Genomic DNA, 10,784 nt, shown 5'->3' on the forward strand with positions numbered 1-10,784 from the left:
CAATTACACACATAATCTCATGGGAAAAGAACATTATGGTTGAAGGGAATGAGAACAAGGAGCCGAGAACAGATCAACATCTTCCAGGGTGGTTAAATGTGGTTAACTAACAACCCTTTAGAACTACGTGATAAAGTCATAAAATGCTTAAAAACATTACATCATGGTATTTGTATGGAGAATACTGTATGGGGTGGACACACTAACCTACTCCTCTCTCTTCCGCCTCTGCCGAGTCACTACGCCCCACAGCACTCTGGGTAGTGGTGTGTCTTGTGCACACTAACAGACCTCTTAAACTGGTACTGTAACTAGAATGACCCTCCCCAGTGTTTCTGTGTGTTCACAGCTGGATGACTGGGCTCAGGTCCTTGTGTTGTTTTAAGACTCCTCAATAACAGCTGGATCACAAGTAGAAAATACTAGTCCTTGTGTGGCAGGCATATTCATGTGTGTGTGGCGTGCATGGATGTGTGTACAGTAAGTGATAGGAGGTTCGTTTCCAGGAGAGTGGCGGGCTGCAACGTGGTGGTGCTGAACCATGACTAACAGCCAACTGTGAAGAACTACTGCCTGTCTGCCTGGGAGCTCCAACTGTGAAGAACTACTGCCTGTCTGCCTGGGAGCTCCAACTGTGCCAGAGAATAGCAGAGCTCTCTCACAGGAGGAATACAAGTGTGTGTGTGTGTGTGTGTGTGTGTGTGTGTGTGTGTGTGTGTGTGTGTGTGTGTGTGTGTGTGTGTGTGTGTGTGTGTGTGTGTGTGTGTGTGTGTGTGTGTGTGTGTGTGTGTGTGTGTGTGTGTGTGTGTGTGTGTTAGTGTGTGCGTGTTAGTGTGTGCGTGTGTGTGTGTGTGTGTGCGTGCGTGTGTGTGTGTGTGTGTGTGTGTGTCAGAGCGTGAGAGTGAAACAGCAGGGCCAGAAGGCATGAGCCCCGTGCAGAAGACACGGCTCTTCAAAATGAACAGCACAGTGACAGCAGCACTACATCAGCAACATTGTAGGCTGTTACAGCACAATGGTCTGAACGCCGGAGAGAGTCAAGAGACACATTTCATCAGAGTTAACATGGAACATATCTTTGAGCACCTCTGCAAAAGAGAGCTATCAAATACTAGGAAGATAGAGAAAATAGCCTACATATGGCATTGATCATTGTTCATTTTAGCTCCTAGTAGAGCAAAGAGCCTATAAACTAAAGATCAATTAAGCTTATGGCTCAGAATGCACTGTGTGGGCTGGGGGCCGATACTTTACATTGCATCACAACAGTTACCGTTAAGGTTAGGCTACAGGTTCCATGACAAGTTCAGCAGGTCTGTGGCGAACTGAATCCCGGACTTGCAGAGACAAGTCAACACCACAGCAGGAATGGACCCTGAGGTTCGAGTGACACATTGATTAATAATAGTAGTTGGACTTGTATAGCCAGACAAAGGCTTCATCTGAAATAGCACCCTAGCAGTGCACTATAGGGAATAGGCAACAGGGTGCCATTTCAGACACATCCACAGTGAAACAATTTGTGGACCATGTAAGAGGATGTGGAAGAGATTGGTTCAACGTTTGGTCTATTTTAGGGTCTGAGACCAAAGCTTGTTAAATGGGATGAGGACACTGGTTCTCTGATTCAATTTCCTGTTGAATCCTTATTCAGTAAATATAGCATCAAGGTTTAGTTATGGGTCATGGCCACTAACTTCTTAGCCAAGGCATTTGTGTGACGGTTTGCGTGTTTTTGTGATTGTGTGTGTGTGTTGCGTGACAGCTGAGATCCTGTCTATAGATTGAGTGGTGGAGAGATACGCATGTGTATGATGGCAGGCAAAACCAAATTACACACATAATCACATGGTAAAATAAGATTATGGTTGAAGTGAATGAGAACAAGGAGTCGAGAGCAGATCAACATGTTTTCGGGCGGTTAAATGTGGTTTGGGTTGGGAGTGGGGAGGATTTCTCTACTAATCAAAAATGGATGACAGGGTGTATGAAGTGAGGGTTGGACGGGAAGTCATCAAATCATTACGTAGGATGGATTACAGTTAGGGAGGTTACGGCTAGCTGGACACACATCCATGTTATTTCCAATGATAGATTTTAGCCACAACTGACCACCCTTTAGAACTATGTGGTAAAGTAATAAAAATGCTTAAAAACATTACATCATGATTCATTACATAAGCAACTTATCCTTTTAAGGTCTTCCCACCTCATTCCGTCCTCGTCCCCCACCTCATTCCATCCTCGTCCCCCACCTCATTCCATCCTCGTCCCCCACCTCATTCCATCCTCGTCCCCCACCTCATTCCATCCTCGTCCCCCACCTCATTCCATCCTCGTCCCCCACCTCATTCCATCCTCGTCTCCCACCACATTCTATCCTCGTCTCCCATCTCACAATATGCTCGTCTCCCATCTCACTATATGCTCGTCTCCCATCTCTGAGAGTGTTTAAGTCTCTGTAGCTTCACATCCCGCCTTAACCACTAACCCCGCCATTGACTCTGAATGGGAAGACATCCCAAAGGGGCCTCTAATCTGCTGTAAATGGGCCAGGTAGTGCGCGCACGTGCGTGTGTGTCAGACACCACAGAGTAGACTAGGCATAAAACTATGAGCTCATCCACCCCCAACAGGCATTGCCATGGCAGCACAGCTCCAGGTAAACACACTTGATACACCTGCCTCCTGTCCTCTGCGTGTTCCGACTGTCCACCCAACTGACTCAAGCCACGCCCATTTCAGAGGCAGGTGGATATTCAAGTGTGTGTGATACTGTGAGAGAATTCTTCAAAATAGTTGTAGAGAATAGTGATAATCTTACAGGAAATGAATCCAATTATTTTGTTATCTTTCTACAATGTTTACCTTCATATATTATTTTTTTCCATTCGACCACAGAACAAACACTGGGCTCTTTTACACTGAGTGTGTCACGCCCTGGTCGAAGTATATTGCGTTTGTCTGCATTTATTTGGTCAGGCCAGGGTGTGACATGGGTTTATTGTGGTGTGTTTTGTCTTGGGGTTTTAGTAAGTATTGGGATTGTGGCTTAGTAGGGTTGTCTAGAAAAGTCTATGGTTGCCTGAGGTGGTTCTCAATCAGAGGCAGGTGATTATCGTTCTCTCTGATTGGGAACCATATTTAGGCAGCCATATTCTTTGAGTGTTTTGTGGGTGATTGTTCCTGTCTCTGTGTTTGTTGTCACCAGATAGGTTGTATAGGTTCACGGTCCGGTTGTTGTTGTTTTTGTATTGTTTATGTTTTTTTGTCGTCATTAAACATGTATCAAAAATACCACGCTGCATTTTGGTCCGCTTCTCCTTCACCAGACGAGAACTGTTACAGAGTGAACCAGCCTCTCTCTCTAAATGTCATCTGTGTAACCTGATCTGTAGTAGATTCAAATAAGAGGATTGTTTAAAGAGAGAGGCCTTACTCCCTAGTCATGTATACCCTCATCGCCAAAGAGTAGACAGGGGACTGAGAGTGGGTGACACACACACACACTCAAAATCATATTTACAGCCCTGACTGAACAACCCAAACACAATTTCAATGTTTACTTCCCTTCAATATATAATACCCCTCCTACCATGCAATGTACACAATCCATAGCAGTTATGAAAAAGCCCATCTGGGATATAGACGTCTGATTTGAGCTTTACTCTGCTGAAGTAGTGCAACTAACGTCCTGCACCTTTGAAGATAAAATCGGACACACAGTCACACGATCTGCCCTGAAGTGAAACAAATAGGCTAACAGTGGGAAAACCAACACCGAACATGTCTAACGACACAGTGACAAACTGCTGTAAAAGTGCTTAAATGGATAGTTTGGGATTTATCTACTTTCCCAGAGACAGATGAACTTGTGGATAACATTATGAAGAAAGTTAGAAGTAGTTTCGTGGGCCAATGCTAACTAGCGTTAGAGCAATGACTAGAAGTCTATGGAAACAGCTTAGCGCAATGGCGAAGTCTACAGTCTTTGAGTCATTGCGCTGAAGCTAAGTTAGCAACTTCCTTCAAACTGCCCGCAGAGACATGAAAATGGTATCCACAAGTTCATCTGACTGGGGAAGTGGACAAAGGGCTTCACTGCCAAAATCCTGAACTATCCCAATAAAAAAAGACTACTGTTATCTAATTATACCCATTGGATAAGATCCTGAGGCCCCATCCCTCCATACTCAGTGTGGAAAAACGAGGAGTCAGCGAAAGAACAGAGACGGGGAGAGCAGCTGGTGTATGACCATGTTCCATCAGAGGCTCCACTGCCTGTGAGTGGACAGACACACACAAAGTCTGGCCACGGTGTATAGCATAAGAGAAAGAGGAAAGAGGAGAGGAAAGTGGAGAGGTGATGTCATGGCAGTGTGTGAACTGTGGATGAGGTTGGGACAGGGGAGGGAGGGGCTGCAACAGACTGGCGAGGTCATGAGGACGGCAGGATGTTCGCACAGGGGATGGCAGGGAGCGACATAGGACAAAATACGCAGGGGCACGTGTATGGACATTGGACACACATGCACACACAAAACGAGGGCTTCCCTACACAAATCAGATGGCCCAAATAGGCAAACACATCTACACAAACGACACACTCAGAGCACACACACATCTACCCAAATACACACTCACACGTGAAAGCATGTCAACACAAAAGCCAGTACTCCACCTCGACCTGTGGGCCATTGACAAACACACAAACTCCCACACAAAACAAACAAACACAGCCATGATGCCACACCATGGGGCCTTGCTTTAACCTATTCGTGAAGGTGTGGCCAACCAGGACAGGATGGGGAAACACAGTGCATTGGTGAATGTGATCTGGGGCTGCAGTCAGGACAATGGGGGCTATTGTGCTGCTATGGAACCTCATCATCAGCATAATGCCCTTTACACCCCCACCCCCACCACCATCACACTCACACTGTGCTACTGGGAGTGGGACACAGACAGCCAGCATGGACACCGCATGGAGACACCGTCTGACAGTGGCCAGTTAGAAAACAGTGCATGGACTGTGTCGACCAGCAAGAGCCAAGATCAAAGATAGCCAATAGGGACATCAAATGGGGGCAGTCAGTGACAGCCAGTAAGGACACAGTCCTGTGCGTGGGAATGTCTCAGTTAACAAGAAAAGTTCTGCGGATAAGAGTCAACAAGGAAATACCATTCTCCTATAAATCGAGAGCATAAGGCCTATTCCTCTTAAATACAAAATAAAAATAATCAAAGAAGTAGCTTAAGCAAATCAATTGTGAACAGCGTGGCTCTCATTGTCTCTGGTAGCATGTTGTTTATTTAACTAGGCAAGTCAGTAAAGAACAAATTCTTATGTTACAATGACGGCCTAATGCATTAGCTAGTGTGAGTCTGCCTACATGGCCACAGGGCCTTGGCTTGCTGAGAAAGCTTGAGATATGTGCATAGTCGTCTCATTACGTCATGCAGCTGTTTAAGTGAACGATCTGTAAGCATTACCCTGAGTGTCGGTCTTTAGTGTGTGTGTGTGAACATGCAAAACTGAAAAAAAGTAGAGATGAATGTATGTTTAGGGATATTTAATCCAACGTTCTCCCTTCTAAAATGTCTGCTCTCACTAGCAAACATCCCTGTGCCCCGCTCCATTCTGGTTCCCCCTGACCTTTAGGAGGAAGTGTGATGCTGTTTAGGTTCAGATTCTTATTATCGGCTTATTTTGTATCAGTCTTCCTGTGTGTGTGGGAAACATAAAGGTGTGCTGTGAAGAAGCTAAACCTCCCCACCACCGAAGACATTGGAGTCTGATTATGACAGATTTGATCAACTGCCAGGCCAGCAGAGGCCTTCAGTTTGAGTTACCAGACCAGACCAGTGTACGTGTTGGCTGAGGGGATAATGGCTCCCTGTCTGTGCCTCCAAACCAGAGTTCCCACTTCGTCACTGTGGCTTGAGTCAGTCCCCCAAGCTTGCACTCTCTCAGCTGTGCCCTCCTCCATTGTGTGTGAACCTGCCGAGGCTATGAAGACGGGAAAAACCGACCCCGTGAGAGAGAGGTGACTACCTCCTGCCTGGTACTTCTTTCTAGTATTATCTTGTACTGTCGCTATACAAATAATTGGCTACTGTGCAAAGTATGGAATCGTAAGCCAGTTAGGCCTATTTGGGGGAAGACTATTTAAGTTCCAACAAATGAGAGAACTTGGAATAGATTTGAAAATGTGAATGAATAAATCAGCCCTGATAACAGAGTGTGAAAAAAGATGTTCAATAGTACAGCAAACCCATGTGGCAAGCAGTGTGACTCGATGACATCATCAAGACTAGTTAGTAAAGAAGGGTGAAGGAACAGAGCTTTATCAACAGTCAGATGGGAAAGCAGCACTTAAACAGGAAGCTTTATTCAACACACTTCAGAGTTGGGTTCATGACTTGCTGACACGCACGAGGTAAATGTTGGGGTAAAAAGAGGGCCGACTGCTTACTTGTCACTAAACTAGAGCAGAGGCAAGAGGAACTTAGTGTCTTTGTGAGTGGTGGTGACACCTGTGCTGAGTTGTTCATAACCCCCACTGTAAAGAACATCAGTCTTGATGTTCAAATACAGAAATCATTGCACCAACTCTGTCAAATCCTGCATCAGGATACAGTCAAGTAAAGTAGTCTAAATGACAAAATTACCCCAGCTCAATGTCAGTCACTTTAGTGGTGTGAATTTCCTTTTCGTATTTCACATTCTCCTTAATATTCTTCAAAGTGCTTGCTATAGTCGAAGCGCATTACTCAAACTGTCAGAAAGGAGTTAGCAATAATGACGGTTGACACAAACATGTCCCCCCCCTTCTTGAAAAGAGTCCATTCCAAAAAGGTTGGGAACCTTGTAACTGCTATTGGTTCTTCTCAGACTCTAGATGGTTCTGAGAACTGGTGAGGTCCACTGGGATGTGTGTATTTGTGTTTGTGTGTTTAAGTGTGTGTCAAACACCCGCCCAGTATTGTGCTCGCCCGGCCAGGAGCTCCTAGCATATGCATTTGGCTGCAATGAGGAACCAATGGGGAAACATGCCAAGGTTACAATGCAGGACACCACAAGTGTATTGACAAAATACAGAGCACAAAGAGCGTACTGCATCGTCGTAAATCCAGATCAATGATTATTTAGCAATAGAAAATAGAACACCGCATTGAGTTTCCATTGATGTCTAATGGTAGATACCCCAGCTATTGATAACGTACATTATAGCACCGTTGTCATTACACTGTAACAGCAACGTAACAACTTACTTGTATCGAGTCATTCGCCATCGTTGTTCTTTGTGTCGTGTTCCAGTGATGATGCCGTTCTAGACCAGACCAACTGGACATATGCGATTGTCCGGAGTACTCAAAATGAATTTAGGCAGCTAGATTATCAATCCATCCAATTGTCGCTCAAATGTGTGCTCTGTACACAAACCTCACCACTATATTGTCTGAGATAAAGGAACTTTTAAAAACAATTCTCAACCAATGGTCAAAAATAATCCCATTGTTGTGTCGCCTCAACTGCCCAAAGAAGCTGGTGATCCCAAAATGTTTTTCTAGTTGTTCCGACTAATGGTTCGTTCAACAAATACACACTGTTCCCGCGTACAATAAAAGCTTAAAACAAAACTGTTTGATTCAGCTCATTGTTCTTTTCTTTGAAGGCTAGCTATCAACAGCTAGAGCACAAGGGGAACAGACGGCACGACTCCGTCCCTATCCGCGTAACACTCCGAAGAGGGATAGAGATCCATTGCTAACATAAAACGCTACAGAGGCAGAAAAACTGTCGAGCCCCGTCTTCGTAGTAACATCCGTGAAACACGCGTCAGTCTCCCAAGTATCACATGCAACAAAAGCCTTCTTTCAAACGAGACGACCTTATGCTTCCCTCGAGCAAAGTACCGAATGACCGAAGGGTGTCACCGGTAAAAGCGTTGTTGTTTGCTCTTCGTTCGGTTTTGGAGGGCAGAGGAATATCGCCTTGTCTGTCCGCGCATTGCCGATGATGGCTTGAGCGAGAGGCTACACTTTTTTCTGATGGAGCTGCGCGCGGATGCGCTGGCACAACGTGTACGGTAGGTAGCATGAGCGCGCCCAAGGTATCATGTGACCATGTCCAGACCATGGATTTGTCATCTCCAACTTCTCCGAATGAACACTGTTGCTTATCTTTCCCCTATACCAAATTTGCAATTTAGCCAGACACAAAACAACTGTTATTGGTATTACTCTGCTTTACAAGTAATAATGTAATAATGTGCTCATGTAATGTGCTCATGTAATCACAACCAGAAGATAAATGGAGTACAGTTACAGTAGAATCAAAAGTATATGACTGTAAAGTATTTAATTTCACAAATCTAAACTCATTATCTAATATTGAAAACAAACCCAAATATATAGTGGATATATACTAGCCTACATTAAGCAAATTCCATAATGGGGCACCAACAAGCCATTAGGTCAATACGTGTCTGTGTGTCTGTGTGTGTGTGTGTGTGTGTGTGTGTGTGTGTGTGTGTGTGTGTGTGTGTGTGTGTGTGTGTGTGTGAGTGAGAGAGAGATGCACTCTACTGGGCAGCAGGTAGCTTAGAGGTTAAGAGTGTTGGGCCAGTAACTGAAAGGTTGCTGGTTCGACTTCCAAAGCCGGCAAGGTGGAAAAATTTGCCGTTCTACCCTTGAGCAAGGCATTTAACCCCCAACAACAACTGCTTCAGAGGGGTTGGGTTAAATGCATTCAGCTGTGCAACCAGTTATCCCCTTTCCCTATTGGCCTCCTTATCACTACATAAGCAGAAACTCAAACTATAGCTGAATAAAACTACAACAAATCGCAGGGCATGCAAATGGGATATTTGCTTACCATAGAATTTGACACTGCCAGAGGGAGACAGACGGAAGAGCAAAGGAGCACCTGGTCATAGGTGATGATAGGTGAAAAACATCACACAAAGGCTATGAAAATGCACACCAGAAAAAGCCTGCTTTCATCTGATAGCGGTAATGAGCAGGCTAAATAAACATAGCCTACATCATCATGTCTTTTATCAAATTTCCTTGTGGACAGGTGTTTATTTTATTTTACCTTGGGCAGTTTCCAGGCTATTGCTTGCTGGAGTATATTATGGGGAATACATCTGCAATATTTATTTTTATTTTTTCTTGGTCCTCTATAGCTATATCTATTTTTATTGTGAATTGGATTGATCCCCTCTAATACACGGATCCCCACTAATCCTACCAACGGAAACGCAAGAGGTGGCTAAAAACAGTCCTCCATCCTATGCTAGCTTGCTACCGATGGCCCGGCTAGCAGTCTGAATAGCCGTGACCCCAACCAACCTCATTACTCACTGGACCCTTTTGATCACTCGACTAAGCATGCCTCTCCTTAATGTCAATATACCTTGTCCATTGCTGCTCTGGTTAGTGTTTATTGGCTTATTTCACTATAGAGCCTCCAGTCCTGCTCACTATACCTTATCCAACCTATTAGTTCCACCACCCACACATGCGATGACATCTCCTGGTTTCAATGATGTTTCTAGAGACAATATCTCTCTCATCATCACTCAATACCTGGTTTACCTCCACTGTATTCACATCCTACCATACCTTTGTCTGTACATTATACCTTGAAGCTATTTCATCGCCCCCAGAAACCTCCTTTTACGCTCTGTTCCAGATGTTCTAGACAACCAATTCTCATTGCTTTTAGCCGTACTCTTATCCTACTTCTCCTCTTTTCCTCTGGTGATGTGGAGGTGAATCCAGGCCCTGCAGTGCCTAGCTCCACTCCTATTCCCCAGGCGCTCTCTTTTGATGACTTCTGTAACCGTAATAACCTTGGTTTCATGCATGTTAACATTAGAAGCCTCCTCCCTAAGTTTGTTTTATTCACTGCTTTAGCACACTCTGCCAACCCAGATGTTCTAGCTGTGTCTGAATCCTGGTTTAGGAAGACCATCAAAAATTCTGAAATTTTAATCCCAAACTACAACATTTTCAGACAAGATAGAACTGCCAAAGGGGGCGGTGTTGCAATCTACTGCAAAGATAGCCTGCAGAGTTCTGTCCTACTATCCAGGTCTGTACCCAAACAATTTGAACTTATACTTTTAAAAATCCACCTCTCTAAAAACAAGTCTCACCATTGCCGCCTGCTATAGACTACCCTCTGCCCCCAGCTGTGCTCTGGACACCATATGTGAACTGATTGCCCCCCATCTATCTTCAGAGCTCGTGCTGCTAGGCGACCTAAACTGGAACATGCTTAACACCCCAGCCATCCTACAATCTAAGCTTGATGCCCTCAATCTCACACAAATTATCAATGAACCTACCGGGTACCTCCCCAAAGCCGTAAACACGGGCACCCTCATAGATATCATCCTCACCAACTTGCCCTCTAAATACACCTCTGCTGTCTTCAACCAAGATCTCAGCGATCACTGCCTCATTGCCTGCATCCGTAATGGGTCAGCGGTCAAACGACCTCCACTCATCACTGTCAAACGCTCCCTGAAACACTTCAGTGAGCTGGACTTTCTAATCTACCTGGCCGGGGTATCCTGGAAGGATATTGATCTCATCCCGTCAGTAGAGGATGCCTGGTTATTTTTTTTAAATGCCTTCCTAACCATCTTAAATAAGCATGCCCCATTCAAGAAATTTAGAACCAGGAACAGATATAGCCCTTGGTTCTCCCCAGACCTGACTGCCCTTAACCAACACAAAAACATCCTATGGCGTTCTGCATTAGCATC

The 10,784-nt window shown here is 44.8% G+C and overlaps 1 pseudogene; it reads right to left on the bottom strand.

The window, feature by feature from the left end:
• Positions 1–8,072, bottom strand: part of LOC135537961 (serine/threonine-protein kinase N1-like) — a 55,611-nt pseudogene extending 47,539 nt beyond the window's left edge.
• Positions 8,073–10,784: the final 2,712 nt, after the last annotated feature.

The sequence above is a fragment of the Oncorhynchus masou genome, chromosome 5 (genome assembly GCF_036934945.1).
Source record: "Oncorhynchus masou masou isolate Uvic2021 chromosome 5, UVic_Omas_1.1, whole genome shotgun sequence".
Taxonomy (NCBI): Eukaryota; Metazoa; Chordata; class Actinopteri; order Salmoniformes; family Salmonidae; genus Oncorhynchus; species Oncorhynchus masou.